The following is a 20,563-nucleotide window of genomic DNA, read 5'->3' as shown; positions in this document are numbered from 1 at the left end:
CTGTGGTTGCTGCTGCACGCAATGTTGATGGTGAACAGATCAAAACACTGACAGAATCCATGGATTTCAGGCTTTTGAGTGTCCTTGCAAAGAAAGGTGGCTATATTGGTCACTGATTTGTTTTTGTTTTGTTTTTGAATGTCAGAAATGTATATTTGTGAATGTTGAGATGTTATATTGGTTTCACTGGTAATAATAAATAATTGAAATGGGTATATATTTTTTTTTGTTAAGTTGCCTAATAATTATGCACAGTGATAGTCACCTGCACACACAGATATCCCCCTAACATAGCTAAAACTAAAAACAAACTAAAAACTACTTCCAAAAATATTCAGCTTTGATATTAATGAGTTTTTTGGGTTCATTGAGAACATGGTTGTTGTTCAATAATACAATTAATCCTCAAAAATACAACTTGCCTAATAATTCTGCACTCCCTGTAGAGAGCCAGCTTCCTATAACAGCCCTTTGGAGATCCCACTTGCAATGCCGGAGTTAAATCAGCAGGCCGACACCGAGTCGCCGCCGCAACAGCATTCGGTGCGGCGCCAGTGGTGCCATCCAGCTTGGACACTTTCTCTCCTCCTTCTAAACAGTCGCTTGCTGTTTTTTATCCGGGGGAATAGGCTTTTGAAGATGAAGGAGAAGAGCTGTTGCTTAGCAACTTCATGGACGAGACTGTCCAGCCTCCTGTAGAGGGTAGTTGGCTGACGGAGCCTGTGCTGCAATATAATGAAGAAATGTATGATCTATTCTCAGGGGCCTGGGCTAAGCCCACTACGGGGACCCCTATGGACCGGTCCATAGACATTGGCCCGCCCCCGGGTACCATGTTTGTCTTTTTCGACAATCCACTCCGAGATGTTTTTTGGTGCAGGCCGCTATGACCTCTTCTGACCCCAGTATCCTCCCTAACGTTCCTCCAGCAGGTAGTCCAGGTGGCTGGAAACTAGTGGTCCAAACATTTTCTCCTAAGCCAGCTCAGCCCTGCAGTCGATAAATACTGCTTATATTCTGGGCTGCTTTTCCCAAGCATTGTTGGATTCGTTGGCGTGCCTGCTGCTTATGCTTTTGGAGGAGGCCTGGAGCAATCTTGCCCAAACACTCCTGGATGGGAAAGAGGCAGCTAAGTTTGCAATAAAATGTGGTATGGATACCACAGACTCAGTAGGCCAGACCACGGCTTATTCTGTAGAGCTGCGTCATCATGCCTGGCTACGCCACAGTGGCATTTTGGTGGCTCTCCGATCCACCATGGCAGACATGCCCTTGGATGGCGCCTGCCTGTTCAGTACATATGCTGATTCATCGATGCAACGCTTTAGGGACTGTCGGGGTGGAAAAGACTCTTAAATATGACTCTTCCTATACATACAGATGTACCCATTCCACAGTGGAGTCCTATACTTCCTGTTGAGTCCAAGCTTCAGCCCCCTTTTTTCACTTCAGTCTGAACCATTCCTCCTTTTGGTGGCACCTGGTGCGATGGTCTTGCAAGTATTACAATTATTTATTAAGGCTGTCAATGATAGCTTTTCATTGTTGCTATCTGGCAGGTATATTCTTTGTGGCAGTTGGTGGTTTAGCACCTATTGCAACAAGGTTTTTCTTTTTCTTTGAAGACAGGCTTCATGCCAAGAAATAATTACCAGTATGGAATGTTCCCTACTCTGTGTAGAACGTCTCCTGTATGCCTTAAAGACGTTACTAGATATATTTGTGGTACTTTTGGTATCCCTTGAGGGAAGCCTATAATAACGGCCTGGGAGCTTTTGTGCATGGCTCACCGCTTGCACAAGTGGCCATTTATGGTGAATCTCTTGTTTTACCTTACATTAATCTTGGAGCTCTACTTAAGCTTCTCTTTCTAGTGTTGTTCTTCTCATGAAAGACTCTTAGTTTCCTATGTGGAGCAGTGAGGCAAGTGGTTCCGCCATTCCACATCCGTGCGTCTTTGTACTTCTTTAGCAAACTACTCCTGGTATACCTCAGCAGCATGGGCTCTTGCCGCTGGTATCTCTTGTACCGATGGTACATGGATGTAAATGTCATCTTCCATCTGTGCGAGTCATGCTCACGGCACTGTTCTCTTGTGCTGCCAGTCTTGTTGTTCTTACACTGCCTCTTCATCGCAAGGAGATGTGTAATACTTATCGCTTAGAGGCAACGTCCTGTACCATGGCTGCTACAGGCCCCTTTTATGCAGGAGTCCCTACACCATCCAGGGTCTCCAGATGTCTACATATTTATTTATAAGATGTTGCTGTAGGAAAGGAAAGATAGCACTCCCTTGACAAGGATGGAAGATGTCCTTGTGGCCTTTACAACACATATACGGTTAAAGCACTGCCACCTACTTCGGGGCACCTAACCATATACCACCATGTGGCCATTTTCTGTGTTGGTGGCTATCATCCATCTTACGGTGGTTACCTGGTTGTTTACGCGTGTTCCTTGAACATCATGGTGCTGTCTTTTTTGGGATTAGTTGATAATAGGAACTGGGTTACTCCCTTCTGACACAGTCTACCTGGCCGGTTACTTTCACTGTATTCTACAGGGTGTCATAATATTTCTAGCCCTCTGTAGGTAGGTATGACATTTCTATGATATTGTTATTATTATTGGTTCCAGAGGTGTTGATATTATCGCTGGCAGTTTTTTCTTAGGACACATGTTATTTCTATACTAATAGTTGCTGTTGTTGTCTTCGCCATGTTTCTATTAACCCCTTTGCCGCCATGGACGCAATGGTTACGTCCATGGCTGCGCCTGTGTGGTGCCATGGACGTAACCATTACGTCCATATACCGGCCCTCGGGGGAAGCTCTAGCGCTCCCCCTGAGGGCCCCCAGGTCAGGGCTGGAAGGGGAATCGCTTCCTCTTCCACCCCCGACCCCTCCAGTGACGTCTGATGACGTCAGCACGCAAAAGTGTGCTGACCTCATCAGAGGTCACCTCCCATCGCGCTGGAAGCATGCTTCCAGCGCGATTGCAGAAGATAAATGCTTAGCATTTCTCTTACGCTCAGGAGGAGGGGGCCAGCAGAGACATGAAAGGAAAGGAAAGGCCCGCGATCGGGCAACAGAAATGCCCACTAGACACTGGGGAATTTTCTTTTCTTTTATTTTTAGTTAGGTTTATGTTTAGGGAGCGACCCCTTCAGCAAGGGTTGCTCCCTGGGGGGCCAAATTGTTTCTAGGCCATGAAACCACTAGACACCAGGGATTTTTTTTTTTAAATGAACATAAGGGGAGCCCTTGGGCAAGGGCCACTTCCTGGGGGGGGGGGAATAATTTTTAGGCCACTTCTGCCCCCGGGGGGTGGGCAGAAAACCCCTAGACACCAGGGATCATTTATTTTATTTTTTTTCTTCTTTTTATGTGTAGAGAGCGACTCCTTCGGCAAGGGTTGCTCCCTGGGTGGCCAAATTGTTTTTAGGCCATTTCTACCCCCCCCCCCCCCCCAGTTGAAACCACTAGACACCAAGGATTGGTATGTGTGTGTTTTGTTTGGGGGGCTGCCCCTTGGGCAGTGGTCGCTCCCCATGGGGGCACATTACTGTTGGCCATATTTTCCCAGCATAGGGGGCAGATCGGCCTATTTTTGGAAGGCCCATCTACCCCCCAAGGGGGCAGAAAGCCCACCAGAGACCAGGGAAGATTTTTTTTCAAAATAAGAGGGTGGGTGTATGGCCATAACGCCTCCCCAAATAAACGGGGCCAAAGTTGTTCTGCCCACCAGTGGGCAGATGTGGCAATTACCCCTGAGCCACACCCCGGGGTGGGGGGGGGGGATTGGGGGGGGGGCAGAAAGTCTACTAGATGGCATGGAATAAAAAAAAATATGTATATATGTTCGATGGCATGTGTAGCTGCAGATACACGTGCTTTGCACATCCCGCCATCTAGTGTTGGGCTCGGAGTGTTACAAGTTGTTTTTCTTCGAAGAAGTCTTTTCGAGTCACGAGATCGAGGACTCCTCCCCTTTCGGCTCCATTGCGCATGGGCGTCGACTCCATCTTAGATTGTTTTCTTTCCGCCATCGGGTTAGAACGTGTTCCTTTTCGCTCCGCGTTTCGGTTCGGAAAGATAGTTAGAATCTCGGAAAATTCTACGGTATTGTTTGCGTTCGGTATCGGGTTAGTTACAACAGATCGACACCGAATTTTGAAGAGCTCTGGTGGCCCTTCGGGGTTTTCGATCCCCCGTCGGGGCCTGGTCGGCCCGACAACGTGTCTCTTCAAGGCTAATGGAACGGACCCCATTCAGCTTCTGCCCCAAATGTCACAACAAGTATCCTTATACAGATCAGCATCTGGTCTGTAACTTGTGTTTGTCTCCAGAACACAAAGAAGATACTTGTGAAGCCTGTCGAGCGTTTCGGTCGAGGAAGACATTAAGAGACCGAAGAGCGAGAAGACTACAGATGGCGTCGGTGCCGACAGGACAAAAACACTTGGAGGAGGAAGAAGAAACCTTCTCCATCGAGGACTCGGACGAGGTCGATCCCGAACAGACGACGAAAACCGTGAGTAAGACGTCGACACACAAAACTCACGCAAAGACCACTAAAGCCCAGGGGACGCCACCGCCAGCAGGCCATGGCTTAACCCGGAAAATAGGTGACCGACTATCGGCACTGAAAAAGGGCACGCATGTGTCGAAGGCATCCAACTCCGGTCGAGATACCGGCACAGAGCAGACTCGACCCCGAGACAGCGGGTCAGAGCAAGTTCGGCACCGAGAGGGCGGCACCGAAACACCAGAACGCCGAAAATTTAAAAAAGTGTTGTCGGAGCCGAAAAAGACTGCCGAAAAAGTTTCCATACCGAAACATCCGGCCTCAGAACAGAAAACAAGTTCCTACACAGAGGAACAGGGACTGTCCTCACAAATGCAAGGACATAGGTTCGGACAAGAACTAGAGCCAATGGAGCCAGATTACACTCAGAGAAGGCTCCACATCCAAAAAGACACAGGGAAGATAAGTACTCTTCCCCCAATTCGGATGAAAAGAAGACTTGCCTTCCAAGACAAAAACAAGCAGCCACAGGCAAAGGTGGCAAGACAAGTAACCCCGCCACCATCTCCACCACCCTCAACACAGACATCACCGGTAGCCACTCCACCACTGATGCAGTCCCCAACTCATACTGGAATGAGTCAGGATGATCCCGACGCATGGGATCTTTATGATGCGCCAGTATCAGATAACAGCCCAGACTGTTACCCAGCGAGACCATCACCACCTGAGGACAGTACAGCCTACACACAGGTGGTGTCAAGAGCAGCAGCGTTTCATAATGTCACCCTGCATGCAGAGCCTATTGAGGATGACTTTTTATTTAACACACTATCCTCCACACATAGCCAATACCAAAGTCTCCCTATGCTACCTGGAATGCTAAAACACTCCAAACAGGTGTTTCAGGAGCCTGTGAAGGGCAGGGCCATAACTCCAAGGGTGGAGAAGAAATACAAGCCGCCGCCAACAGACCCTGTATACATCACGCAGCAATTAACACCAGACTCTGTGGTAGTAGGGGCAGCTCGCAAGAGAGCGAACTCACACACCTCAGGAGACGCACCACCTCCAGACAAGGAGAGTCGCAAGTTCGACGCTGCGGGGAAAAGGGTTGCAGCACAAGCGGCCAACCAATGGCGCATTGCCAACTCACAGGCATTGCTGGCGAGATATGATAGGGCTCATTGGGACGAAATGCAACATTTCATTGAACACTTGCCCAAAGAGTTCCAAAAAAAGGCACAACAAGTGGTGGAGGAAGGACAGAGTATCTCGAACAATCAGATACGCTCGCCAATGGATGCAGCAGATACAGCTGCTAGGACAGTAAATACAGCAGTGACCATAAGGAGACACGCATGGCTGCGTACGTCAGGATTCAAGCCGGAAATACAACAAGCCGTGCTGAATATGCCATTTAACGGACAGCAGTTGTTTGGGCCGGAGGTGGACACTGCTATCGAAAAACTTAAAAAGGACACTGATACGGCCAAAGCCATGGGCGCACTCTACTCTCCACAGAGCAGAGGCACATTTCGTAAAACACAGTTTCGAGGACAAAGCACAGAACCCACAACCTCACAAATAAGGCCCACTTATCAGAGCCAATATCAGCGGGGAAGTTTTCGGGGACAATATAGAGGGGGCCAATTCCAAAAAAGTAGAGGGAATTTCCAAAGTCCCAAAACTCCACAAAACAAGCAGTGACTTCGACGTCACAAATCCCCAACACATAACACCTGTGGGGGGGAGACTAACCAAGTTCTACAAACAATGGGAGGAAATAACAACAGACACTTGGGTCCTAGCAATTATCCAGCATGGTTATTGCATAGAATATCTCAAATTCCCTCCAAATGTCCCACCGAAAACACACAATATGTCAAAACAACACATGGATCTGCTACAACTAGAGGTCCAAGCGTTGTTACAAAAAGATGCAATAGAACTGGTACCAATTCATCAGAGAGGAACAGGAGTTTACTCGCTGTACTTTCTCATACCCAAAAAGGACAAAACTCTAAGACCTATATTAGATCTCAGAACATTAAATATCTACATCAAATCAGATCACTTTCACATGGTGACATTACAGGACGTAATCCCATTGCTCAAACAACAAGACTACATGACAACACTAGACCTAAAGGATGCATACCTCCATATACCGATACATCCTTCACACAGAAAGTACTTAAGGTTTGTATTCCAAGGGGTACATTACCAATTCAAAGTGTTGCCATTCGGGATAACAACTGCGCCAAGAGTTTTTACAAAATGCCTGGCAGTAGTAGCTGCTCATATCAAAAGGCAGCAAATACATGTGTTCCCGTACCTAGACGATTGGTTAATCAAAACCAACACGCAAGAACGGTGTTCACAACACACAAAGTATGTCATAGAAACCCTCCACAAACTAGGTTTCTCACTCAACTACACAAAGTCACACCTTCAGTCGTTTCAAACACAGCAATACTTAGGGGCGACAATCAACACAACAAAAGGGATTGCCACTCCAAGTCCACAAAGGGTACAGGCATTTCACAATGTAATACAGGCCATGTATCCAAAACAAAAGATACAAGTGAAGATGGTGATGAAACTACTAGGCATGATGTCCTCATGCATAGCCATTGTCCCAAACGCAAGATTGCACATGCGGCCCTTACAACAGTGCCTAGCATCACAATGGTCACAGGCACAGGGTCAGCTTCTAGATCTAGTGTTGATAGACCGCCAAACATACACCTCGCTTCAATGGTGGAACAATATAAATTTAAACCAAGGGCGGCCTTTCCAAGACCCTGTGCCTCAATACGTAATAACGACAGACGCCTCCATGATAGGGTGGGAAGCACACCTCAACCAACACAGCATCCAAGGACAATGGGACACTCATCAGAGACAGTTTCACATAAATCACTTAGAACTACTGGCAGTATTTCTAGCGTTGAAAGCATTTCAACCCATAATAAGCCACAAACACGTTCTTGTCAAAACAGACAACATGACAACGATGTATTATCTGAACAAACAGGGAGGAACACACTTGACACAGTTGTGTCTCCTGGCACAGAGAATATGGCATTGGGCGATTCACAACCACATTCGCCTAATAGCACAGTTTATTCCAGGGATTCAGAATCAGTTAGCAGACAATCTCTCTCGGGATCACCAACAGATCCACAAATGGGAAATTCACCCCCAAATACTAAACACTTACTTCCAAAGATGGGTAACACCACAAATAGACCTATTTGCAACAAAAGAAAACACAAAATGCCTAAACGTCGCATCCAGGTACCCACAAGATCAGTCTCAGGGCAATGCGTTATGGATGAGTTGGTCAGGGATATTTGCATACGCTTTTCCCCCTCTCCCACTCCTTCCATATCTAGTAAACAAATTGAGTCAAAACAAACTCAAACTAATAGCACCACCTGGGCAAGACAACCTTGGTACACAACACTACTAGACCTCTCAGTAGTGCCTCATATCAAGCTTCCAAACAGACCAGATCTGTTAACTCAACACAAACAACAGATCAGACATCCAAATCCAGCATCACTGAATCTAGCAATTTGGCTCCTGAAGTCTTAGAATTCTGACATCTAGACCTTACACAGGAATGTATGGAAGTCATAAAACAAGCAAGGAAACCAACCACACGACATTGCTATGCAAATAAGTGGAAAAGATTTGTTTATTATTGCCATAATAATCAAATTCAGCCATTACACGCATCTGCTAAAGACAGCGTAAGCCATTACTACATTTGCAAAAGTCAAAGCTAGCTTTTTCATCCATTAAAATACATCTTACCGCAATTTCAGCTTATCTGCAAATTATGCACTCAACTTCATTATTTAGGATCCCAGTCATAAAAGCATTTATGGAGGGCTTAAAGAGAATTATCCCACCAAGAACGCCACCAGTTCCTTCGTGGAACCTCAACATTGTCTTAACACGACTCATGGGTCCACCTTTTGAACCCATGCACTCATGTGAGATGCAATACTTAACATGGAAAGTAGCATTTCTAATTGCCATCACATCTCTAAGAAGAGTAAGTGAGATACAAGCATTTACCATACAAGAACCCTTTATTCAGATACACAAGCATAAAGTAGTTTTACGAACAAATCCTAAGTTCTTACCAAAAGTCATATCACCGTTCCACTTGAATCAAACAGTAGAACTACCAGTGTTCTTCCCAGAGCCAGATTCTGTAGCTGAAAGAGCACTACATACATTAGACATCAAAAGAGCGTTAATGTACTACATTGATAGAACAAAACAAATTCGAAAAACAAAACAATTGTTCGTTGCTTTCCAAAAACCTCATACAAGAAACCCGATATCCAAACAAGGCATAGCTAGATGGATAGTTAAATGCATTCAAACCTGTTATCTCAAAGCAAAAAGAGAACTGCCTATAACACCAAGGGCACACTCAACTAGAAACAAAGGTGCTACCATGGCCTTTCTAGGAAACATTCCAATGACTGAAATATGTAAGGCAGCCACATGGTCTACGCCTCATACATTTACCAAGCACTACTGCGTGGATGTGTTAACAGCACAACAGGCCACAGTAGGACAAGCAGTACTACGAACTTTGTTTCAAACAACTTCAACTCCTACAGGCTGAACCACCGCTTCTGGGGAGATAACTGCTTACTAGTCTATGCAAAGCATGTGTATCTGCAGCTACACATGCCTTCGAACAGAAAATTTCACTTACCCAGTGTACATCTGTTTGTGGCATGAGACGCTGCAGATTCACATGCACCCGCCTCCCCGGGAGCCTGTAGCCGTTTGAAGTTGATCTTGAACATTTGTAAATTTGTAAATATATTGCTTTAAACCACATTATGTACATACATATTTACTCCGTTGCATGGGCACTATTACTATAATACACAACTCCTACCTCACCCTCTGCGGGGAAAACAATCTAAGATGGAGTCGACGCCCATGCGCAATGGAGCCGAAAGGGGAGGAGTCCCTCGATCTCGTGACTCGAAAAGACTTCTTCGAAGAAAAACAACTTGTAACACTCCGAGCCCAACACTAGATGGCGGGATGTGCAAAGCATGTGAATCTGCAGCATCTCATGCCACGAACAGATGTACACTGGATAAGTGACATTTTCCATATAGTGGGATGGTGGCTACCAACCAGTATGGGCCTGGTTATGCCCTCACCCCAACTAAAGGGAGTAACAGTCTTTCAGCTCTCCCCCGCACAATAAAACATTTTATTCCACGGCAAGCAAGAAGATGTTTGATTATTTTGGGTTTTGGTTTTAAATTTGGGCCATGAGAGCTTGGTAACTCTCAAAATTGTCCAACTTAGAAGGGTGATGGCTATACTTTTTTGACTTTGGGACGCTGCCATGTAGAAAAATCCACAAGACCCAGACACGTCTGAAAACTAAACATCTCGTTGATTCCAGGGTGGTGTGCTTCACGTGCACCCCCACACCATTTTGTTACCCACAATGCCCTGCAAACCTCCAACTTTGCTGAAAATCAAACATTTTTCCCACATTTATGTGATGGGACCTTCCGGAATCTGCAGAAATGTGGGAAAAAAGTGATTTTTTTAAAGCTAAATTTGAGGTTTGCTGAAGATTCTGGGTAAGAAATCACTGGGGGATCCACGCAAGTCACACCTCCCTGGACTCCTTCGGGTGTCTGGGCTCAGCAGCAATCTAGGTTTCCCTAGATTGCTGCTGAGCCCAGGACCAAAAATGGACACCCCCCCCCCCCCCCCTAAATTGTATTGATAATTTTGATGTGTCCAAATAGTGTTTTGGGACATTTCCTGTCGCGGGCACTAGGCCTACCCACACAAGTGAGGTACCATTTTTATCAGGAGACTTGGGGGAATGCTGGGTGGAAGGAAGTTTGTAGCTCCTCTCCGATTCCAGAACTTTCTGTCACCGAAATGTGAGGAAAAAGTGTTTTTTTTTCCCCAATTTTGAGGGTTGCAAAGGATTCTGGGTAACAAAACCTGGTGCGAGCCCCACAAGTCACCCCATCTTGGATTCCCCTAGGTGTCTAGTTTTCAAAAATGCGCATGTTTGCTAGGTTTCCCTAGGTGAGCTAGAGGCCAAAATCTACAGCTAGGCACTTTGCAAAAAACACATCACATTTCAATGTAAAAATGTGATGTGTCCATGTTGCGTTTCCTGTCGCGAGCATCAGGCCTACCCACGCAAGTGAGGTACCATTTTTACGGGAGACTTGGAGGAATACAGAATAGCAAAACAAGTGTTATTGCCCCTTGTCTATCTCTTCATTTTGTCCTTCCAAATGTAAGGCAGTGTGTTAAAAAAAAAAAAAAAGTGTAATTGAGAAATGCCCTCTAATTCACATGCTAGTATGGGCACCCCAGAATTCAGAGATGTGCAGACAGCCACTGCTTCTCAACACCTTATCTTTGTCCCATTTTGGAAATATAAAGGTTTTCTTGATACCTATTTTTCACTCTTTATATTTCAGCAAATGAATTGCTTTATACCTGGTATAGAATGAAAACCCATTGCAAGGTGCAGCTCATTTATTGGCTCTGGGTACCTAGGGTTCTCGATGAACCTACAAGTCCTATATATCCCTGCAACCAGAAGAGTCCAGCAGACTTAACAATATATTGCTTTTAAAAATCTGACATTGCAGGAAAAAGTTACAGAGTAAAACATAGAGAAATATGGCTGTTTTTTTCACCTCAAGTTCAATATTTTTTTATTTCAGTTGTTATTCTCTGTAGCAAACCCTTGTAGGATCTACAGAAATTACCCATTGCTGAATTCAGAATTGTGTTTACTTCTCAGAAATGTTTAGGTTTCTGGGTCCAGCATTGGTTTCACATCCATTTCTGTCACTGGATGGAAGGAGGCTGAAAGCACAAAATGTCATAAAAATGGGGTATGGCCTAGTAAAATGCCAAAATTGTGTCGAACAATTGGGAAGCTGGGGACAGTATTACCGCAAACCCGTTGTTGATGCCATTTTCAGGGGAAAAAAACACAAGCCTTCTTCTGCAGCCTTTTTTCCCATTTTTTTTTTTTTTTAAACAAAATTTTCACTGTATTTTGGCTAATTTCTTGGTCTCCTTCAGTGGAACCCACAAAGTCTGGGTACCTCTAGAATCCCTAGGATGTTAGAAAAAAAGGACACAAATTTGGCGTGGGTAGCTTATGTGGACAAAAAGTTATGAAGGCCTAAGGGCGAACTGCCCCAAATAGCCAAAAAAAGGCTTCACTCAGCACATGCACACTACCTCACAGCTTGTGTGTGCTGGTGGGGAGAAAAATACTAAGTCGACATGGCACTCCCTTCAGAGTGCCATGCCCACAACCCACTACCTGTGGCATAGGTAAGTCACCCCTCTAGCAGGCCTTACAGCCCTAAGGCAGGGTGCACTGTACCACAGGTGAGGGCATAGCTGCATGAGCAGCATGCTCCTACAGTGTCTAAGTCAATTCCTAGACATTGTAAGTGCAGGGTAGCCATACTGAGTATAGGGTCCATGATTGTTTTGTATCTGAATTAGAACACCTACGTTATGCTATTTCCGAGGCATTGGTGAGCAACAGGTCTCCCCAGGGCCAAATGGCCCGCCAATGGTTCAACTCTGCTTGTACAGCCGCCCGCAAAGATTTAAAATTAGCTCTTAAAGCGATTCCCTTTTCCCGTGATTTAGTTAGATTGGCAAGGGGTCAGTTCTGGTAGAGAAAAAAACAGAAAATAGAACTAGAGCACGCGAAGAACTTTTGGCCGCTACTGAATTGAAGGACACTACACAATTTTGAAGAGTAGTAAATCACCCCTATTTTATGGAACATGGCAATAAAGAGGATGATTGCTTGATACCCGAAGTGGTTTGGGTGAAACATTTCACAAGGGTTTTTCAACCCGGAAGTGATCCCCAACGTGAAAGGGAGGATAGCAGCAACCTGAGTCCCGTAGAATCTAATCTGAATATGCTTGATCTATCCTTTGAGTTACATGAGGTAATTACACCTATTAAACGACTGACACCAGGGAAAGCAGCCGGCCCGGATGGGGTTCTGGTTGACCTTTTTAAATCTATGCCGGACCTTTGGGGCCCGCTATTCACAAATGTATTGAGAAGCGTAGTAAAAAGCAACATTCCTACCTCATTGAAATTGACACAATTGTTCCTATTTTTAAAAAGGGTAGCAGGCAAGACCCAACCTGCTATAGGCAAATTTCTCTCATAGATTCTACTGCTAAGATTTTGGGGAGCGTGATTCTGACGCAGCTTGAGGAATGGTTGGGGAAGACAAAAATTCTTTCCCCAATCCTGGTTTAGGTACAGTGGATCAAGCATTAAACCTGTACCTTATACTTAGCAAATATGTTACTGCCAGGAAAGAATCTATTCCTTTAGCTTTTATCAATTTATCAAGTGCTTTTGACCTGGTGAACAGAGAGTAGCTCTGGCAAATTATGGAATCACTGGGGGTTGACCAGAACCTGCTTGAGCTAATTAAACGTTTATATACTGATCTCACAATTTCAGTTCAGTATGGCTTGCACGGTGAGAGGTCTTCTCCCTTTTTATCCATGCGAGGAGTCAGACAGGGTTGCAATTTAGCAAGTTTTTTATTTTTGCTATATATTAATGGTCTCTATGGATTTTTTGTAAAAAACAGAAAGGATTTCCCCAGGATGGGATTAAGACATCTTCGGGTTCTTCTGTATGACGATGATGGGGTTTTAATCGCTCGTACAGCTAATGGCCTTCAAAGTTTGTTGGATCTTTTTTTAACCTTTATGCAGGAATTAGATTTGAAAGTGAATTTTACGAAGGCGTATGACCTATGGCCCCCGAAATACAAGAACTAAATGCTTACCTATGGGTAGAAATACTATAAATAAAGTAAAATATTTTTGCTACTTAGGCTTGCATGTAAGTTCTTCCCTGTCATGGAATTCCCATCTCACCTTTAAGACCCAACAAATGGTGAGAAACTTGGAAGCGATTGTCCTCTTCGCTTGTAAACTAGAACATAGAATAGTCCATCAGATTGTTATGCTTTATAGGTCAAAATGCATATCAGCAGCCAGGTGCAGGTTTGTGGGGCAATACCAAATCAAATTCCCTGTAACGTGCAGATAATAAATTCCTGCATAGATTATTGCTGGTACCCAAGAATGTAGCAAATATCATCTGCCATGAGGAATTTGGAGTACGGCACATTGAGGATTTGACTGGTGTCACCCCACTTCTGTTGTGGCTGAAAGCCTAGTCAAATCCTCCGGCTAGTTTGGTACAAGATTGTTTGACTAACTGCATCCAATTAGCTAACTCTAATAGAATCCCGTGGCTCACATTTCTGTAATCTTCCTTTCGGCATTTATGGTTTGAGAATGTTTGTTCACCTGGAGTACTTGCCTATTAATGCAAAGGAATTGGTTAAAAATCGATATATGGAGTACACATTGAAGCTTAGATACCAGGGGGCACTGAAACTGAAAAATTGTGATCCCTATGTCCAGATATCAACTTCGATTTTAATAGAAGCCTTTTTAATCTGGTTCCCGAGCTCTTCACTATATTCCCTTCTTGTTTTATTTAGATTAAATTTGAGCAATGTACTTGGCAAAAAACGCTCCCAAATTACCCTTGTGATAATTTTCCTAAGCAAAGCACGTGTCATTTTCTTTTTAATTCTGTTCACTTTACTCCGCTCCCAGACATGTTTTTATATTGCCCCTTTTGTGCATATTACAAACTACTTCTCATAAGGAAGCACTGATTAGTGTTCAAAAACTGTCATCACTACAAATGTGTCATTCTGTTTTAAATTTTATCAGATCTACTATTGTTATTAGGAACCAATACAAACTGGTGGAAGCAGCTGTATATTAACACAAGTCGGAATAGTATACGATTTTACTTGATATTGAGATATTTATTATATGTAAGCCACTGTATTCTTATTTGTTGTTTACTTATTGCAGTTTTTATATTATTTTGGCTCTGTTATTGTTTTTAGGTATTATCACGGAAGCATTGATACAAGTACTGTAATTAACTCTGCAATTCTGCCCAGTGGAAAACGTTTTGCTATTATCGCTCCAGTTTATTGGCACTGCATTTTAATTATTTAAAATGTTATACATAATGATCTGTACTTTTATGGGATTCTGCCGAATTAAGAATTTTGACTGAGAATATGGTCTGGGAGTTTGTCAAACACAAACTCCACAGTTTCATAATGGCTACACTGAATACTGGCAGGTTTGGTATCAAACTTCTCAGCACAATAAATCCCCACTGATGCCAGTGTGGAATTTATTGAGAAATGCCCACAGAGGGCATCTTAGAGATGCCCCCTGCATACCAGCCCAACTGCTAGTGGTAGGTTGACCGGTCTCTGCCAGCCTGCCACTTCCAGACTAGTTTCTGGCCACACGGGGTGAGTGCCTTTATGCACTCTGTGACCAGCAACAAAGCCTGTCCTGGGTGGAGGTGCTTCACCCCTCCCCCTGCAGAAACTGTAACACCTGGCAGTGAGCCTCAAAGGCTCAAGCCTGGTGTTACAGTGCCCTAGGGCACTCCAGCTAGTAGAGATGCCCGTCCCCACTTTTGGCAACAAGTCTGGGGAGATAATGAGGAAAACAAGGGGGAGTCACGCCCTCAGCCAGGTCCACTCATAAGGTGACCAGAGCTGAGTTGACCCCCTCCTTAGAAAGTCCTCCATCTTGTTTTGGAGGATGTAGCCCAGTAGGATTAGAGATGTGTCTCCCTCCCCAAAGGGAAGAGGCACAAAGACGGTGTAGCTACATTGACTACTGCCCTCCAGCCCTAATACACCCCTAAATTTAGTATTTAGGGGTGACCCTGAACCCAGGAAATCAGATTCCTGATGACCTACAAAGAAGAAGGACTATATAACTGAAAAACCCCGCAGAGAAGAAGGAAGACGAAAACTGCTTTGGCCCCAGCCCTATCGGCCTGTCTCCAACTTCAAAGAACCTGCACCAGCTACGCATCCGACGGGACCAACAACCTCTGCTGACTCAGAAGACTGCACTGCAACTAAAAAGGATCAAGAACTCCCGTGGACAGCGGACCTGTCCAACAAAGAAAGAAGAAACCATCTTTAAAGGGACTCTCACCTCACTCCAGAAGCGTGACGCACCACCACTCTGCACCAGACACCCCTGGGCCGTTTCCGGAGAAACCAGCGACCCAGAGGGGGCCCCCAGGCGACTCCGACGATGTGTCCACCCTGGTCTGACCTACCTGCACCCCCACGACAACAGCTGCATAGGGAATCCCGAGGACCCCCCCCCCTGACCGCGACTGCCTGGACGAAGATATCCGACGCCTGGAGAAAAACTGCACCCCAGGTCCGTGAGAAACCGACTACCGGTGCAGCAATGACCAGCAGGCGGCCCTCACCCTTGCCCAGTCGGTGGCTGGCCCAAGAAGCCACCCTGTGCCCTGCCTGCAACGTCTGAGTGACCCCCAGGTCTCTCCATTGATTTCTATTACAAACTCGATGCACTGTTTGCCCACTGCACTCCGGTGCCCCTGTGCTGCTGAGGGTGTGGTTTCTGTGCCTACTCTACAAACCCCCCTTCCCCCCCAGTCTGCCCTCCGACAACGTGGGTACCTACCTGCAAGCAAACTGGAACTGGAGTACCCCCTATCTCCATAGGCACCCATGTTATTTTGGCTCCTGTTTGACCTCTGCACCTGACCGGCCCTGTGTTGCTTGTGCTGAGTGTTTGGAGTTGACTTGAACCCCCAGCTGTGGGCTATCTATGCCCCGGAGACTAAGCTTGTAAATTGGTTACTTATCTCACAAACTGTATTGAACTGACCTCCCACAGGAACTGTTGAAATTTGCACTGTCCACTTTTAAAATAGCTTTTTTCCATTTTAATGAAAACTGTGTACAGTATTGATATAATTCTAAGTATTCTGTAGGAAGTTGGCTCTGTATATACTATTTCAAAGGAAGAAATAGTGTGCACAGAGTCCAAGGGTTCCCCTTAGAGGTAAGATAGTGGCAAAAGCAGATCATTGTAAATCTCTATTTTGTGGTAGTGTGGTCGAGCAGTAGGCTTATCAGAGGGTAGTGTTAAGCATTTGTTGTACACACACAGGCAATAAATGAGGAACACACACTCAAAGACTTACTCCAGGCCTATAGGTTTTTATATAGAAAAATATATTTTCTTAGTTTATTTTAAGAACCACAGGTTCAAGATTTACAAGTAATACTTTAAATGAAAGGTATTTCACTCAGGTATTCTAGGAACTTTGAATAATCATAATAGCATGTACAGTTGTGACAAAAATGGCAATAAGCCATTCCCATTCCTGGGACTCGGCTGCCCAGACCCCGGGAGGGCAGAACCCTGTCTGTGGGTTGGCAGCCGCGGTAGCTGCAGATAAAACCCCAGAGAGCTGGTTTGGCAGGACTTGGGGGTCCATAGTGGAGCCCTAGGGATGCATTGGATTGGCTCCCGAATACCAGATTTGGAATGAGGGGGACAATTCCATGATTTTAGACATGTTACATGGCCATATTCGGAGTTACCATTGTGAAGCTACATATAAGTATTGACCTATATATAGTGCACGCATGTAATGGTGTCCCCGCACTCACAAAATCCGGGGAAATGGCCCCGAACTATGTGAGGGCACCTTTGCTAGTACAAGGGTGCCCTCACACTTTGTAACTTTGCACCTAACCTTCAGCAAGTGAAGGTTAGACATAGAGGTGACTTATAAATTACTTAAGTGCAGTGAAAATGGCTGTGAAATAACGTGTGCGTTATATCACTCAGGCTGCAATGGCAGTCCTGTGTAAAGGTTTCTCTGAGCTCCCTATGGGTGGCAAAAGAAATGCTGCAGCCCATAGGGGTCTCCTGGAACCCCGATACCCTGGGTACCTAGGTACCATATACTAGGGAATTATAAGGGTGTTCCAGGGTGCCAATTGAAATTGGTAAAAGTGGTCACTAGCCTATAGTGACAATTTTAAAGGCAGAGAGAGCATAAGCACTGAGGTTCTGGTCAGCAGAGCCTCAGTGACACAGTTAGTCACTACACAGGTATACACATTCAGGCCACAAACTATGAGCACTGGGGTCCGGGCTAGCAGGATCCCAGTGAGACGGGCAAAAGCAAACTTACATACATGTAATAATGGGAGTAACATTCCAGGCAAGATGGTACTTTCCTACAATACTAATGCTCTATTTTGTGGTAGTGTGGTCGAGCAGTAGGCTTATCAGAGGGTAGTGTTAAGCATTTGTTGTACACACACAGGCAATACATGAGGAACACACACTCAAAGACTTAACTCCAGGCCAATAGTTTTTATATAGAAAATATATTTTCTTAATTTATTTTAGAACCACAGGATTCAAGATGTGAGGTAATTGCATAAAATGCAGGGTACTTCACACAGGTAAGTATAGAACTTTGATTTAGAACAGTAGTACACACAGTTTATGTTAAACTGGCAATAAGCTATTTTAAAAGTGGACACAGTGCAAAAATCAACAGTTCCTAGAGGAGGTAAGTTTGGTTAAGTTTCACAGGTAAGTAAAGCAGGTCAGTCTCCTGGGCATAGGCAGGCCACCGTTGGGGTTTCGAGGCAACCCCAAAGCCACAGCACCAGCAACACAGGGCCGGTCAGGTGCAGAGGTCAATGTAGGGCCCAAAACACATAGGGGCCTATGAAGAACGGGGTTGCTCCGGTCCTAGTCTGCTTACAGGTAAGTACCTGCATCCTCGGGGAGCGGACCAGGGGGGTTTTGTAGAGCACTGGACACACACACACACACACAAGCCCACAAAACGCACCCTCCGCGGCACAGGGGGCGGCCAGGTGCAGTAGTCAAAGTAGGTGTTGGGTTTGCTATAGAAAACAATGGAGGGACCCAGGGGTCACTTAGGCGATGCAGGGAGGGCACAGGGGGGCTTCTTGGGCCTGCCACCGACTGGGCTAGGATGAGGGCCACCTGCTGGTCACTCCTGCACTGGTAGGTGGTTCCTCTCAGTCCTGGGGGCTGCGGGTGCAGTGCTTGGTCCAGGCAGTCGCAGTCATGTGGAGCCTCTGAATCCTCTCTGCAGACGTCACTGTGAGGGTCCAGGGGGGCTACTCACGGGGTTGCAGTCGCCGGTGAGTTCTCCATGTGGTGTTGGATCTCGAGCCGGGGGCGTCGGGTGCAGAGTGTGAAGTCTCACGAGTGAGTTCTTTAAAAGTTGCTTCTTTGTTGTAAAGATGTTGCTGTTTTTGAGCAGAGACGCTGCTCTCAGGAGTTTCTTGGTCCTGGGGGTCAGGGCAGTCCTCTGAGACTTCAGAGTTCGCTGGTCCCTGTTGGATGCGTCGCTGGTTGCAGGTTTTCAACTCAGGAGACAGGCCGGTAGGGCTGGGGTCAAAGCAGTTGTCGTCTCTGCAGGCTTGTAGGTCAGAAGTCCTTCTTTGTAGTTCAGGTTTCAGGAATCTGATTCTTGGGTTCTTGGGTGCCCCTAAATACTAAATTTTGGGGGGTGTTTAGGTCTGGGAGGGCAGTAGCCAATGGCTACTGTCCTGGAGGGTGGCTACACCCTCTTTGTGCCTCCTCCGTGAGGGGAGGGGGGCACATCCCTATCCCTACTGGGGGAATCTTCCAAACTTAAGATGGAGGATTTCTAAAGGCAGAGGTCACCTCAGCTCAGGACACCTTAGGGGCTGTCCTTACTGGTGGGTGACTACTCCTTTTTTTTTCTCATTATCTCCTCCAGCCTTGCCGCCAAAAGTGGGGGCAGTGGCCGGAGGGGCGGGCATCTCCACTTGCTGGGATGCCCTGGGGTGCTGTAACAAAAGGGGTGAGCCTTTGAGGCTCACCGCCAGGTGTTACAGTTCCTGCAGGGGAAGGTGAGAAGCACCTCCACCCAGTACAGGCTTTGTTCCTTGCCATAGAGTGACCAAGGCCCTCTCCCCATGAGGTCAGCATCTCGTCTGGTTTGTGGTAGGCTGGCAGGAACTGGCCAGCCTAACACTAGTAGTCTGATTGGCATTCAGGGGGCATCTCTAAGATGCCCTCTGGGGGCATTTTACTATAAATTCCACACTGGCATCAGTGTGCATTTATTGTGCTGAGAACTTGATCCAAACTTTCCAGATTTCAGTGTAGCCATTACGGAACTGTGGAGTTCGTGCTTGACAAACTCCCAGACCATATACTCTTATGGCTACCCCGCACTTACAATATCTAAGGTTTTGCTTAGTCACTGTAGGGGCATAGTGCTCATTCACATATGCCCTCACCTGTGGTATAGTGCACCCTGCCTTAGGGCTGTAAGGCCTGCTAGAGGGGTGACTTACCTATGCCACAGGCAGTGTGAGGTGGGCATGGCACTCTGAGGGGAGTGCCATGTCGACTTAGTCTTTTTCTCCCCTCCAGCCCACACACGTTGTGAGGCATTGTGCATGTGCTGAGTGAGGGGCCCCAGGGTGGCATAAAACATGCTGCAGCTCTTAGAGGCCTTCCCTGGCAACAGGGCCATTGGTACTTATCTGTGTGCCAGGGCTGTGCCAATTGTGGGAACAAAGGTACAGTTTAGGGAAAGAACACTGGTGCTGGGTGGCCTGGTTAGCAGGGTCCCAGCACACTTTCAATCATAAATGGCATCAACAAAAGGCAAAAAGTCAGGGGGTAACCATGCCAAGGAGGCATTTCCTTACACCAAGTAACCAACACAGACAGCATCACTAAGTGCCACCCCATGGCAGTGGTTAATTTCAGCTGAGAGGGGGTTTTCTGGCCCAAACTTGTAGTCTCTTCATCCATTCCTGTAGACTGTCTTATGGCCAATGATTTGGAGACTTCAGTATGGGCTTAAGTGAAGTTGTAGGCCCATACAGCAATGCTGGACATCCAGAAGAGTGTATTTGTGGCCACTAGAGCACAGGCCAAGAAGGAGGGAGATCAAGGAGCATTGAACAATGGCCCAAGCAGAGAGATAGGAAGAGTAAGACATTTTC

General features: G+C 45.9%; 1 protein-coding gene and 1 pseudogene across 2 annotated transcripts in view; both read left to right on the top strand.

The window, feature by feature from the left end:
- The window catches only part of LOC138296807 (exportin-5-like), a 1,394,731-nt gene that overhangs the window by 1,199,906 nt on the left and 174,262 nt on the right, over nt 1-20,563 (top strand). The gene's annotated exons all lie outside the window — the stretch shown is intronic.
- On the top strand, nt 2,264-2,380 carry LOC138297997 (U6atac minor spliceosomal RNA; annotated as a pseudogene).

Source organism: Pleurodeles waltl, chromosome 5 (genome assembly GCF_031143425.1).
Source record: "Pleurodeles waltl isolate 20211129_DDA chromosome 5, aPleWal1.hap1.20221129, whole genome shotgun sequence".
Classification (NCBI taxonomy): Eukaryota; Metazoa; Chordata; class Amphibia; order Caudata; family Salamandridae; genus Pleurodeles; species Pleurodeles waltl.
Note: the sequence above shows the minus strand (reverse complement) of the source record. Positions and strands in the feature narration are given on the sequence as shown.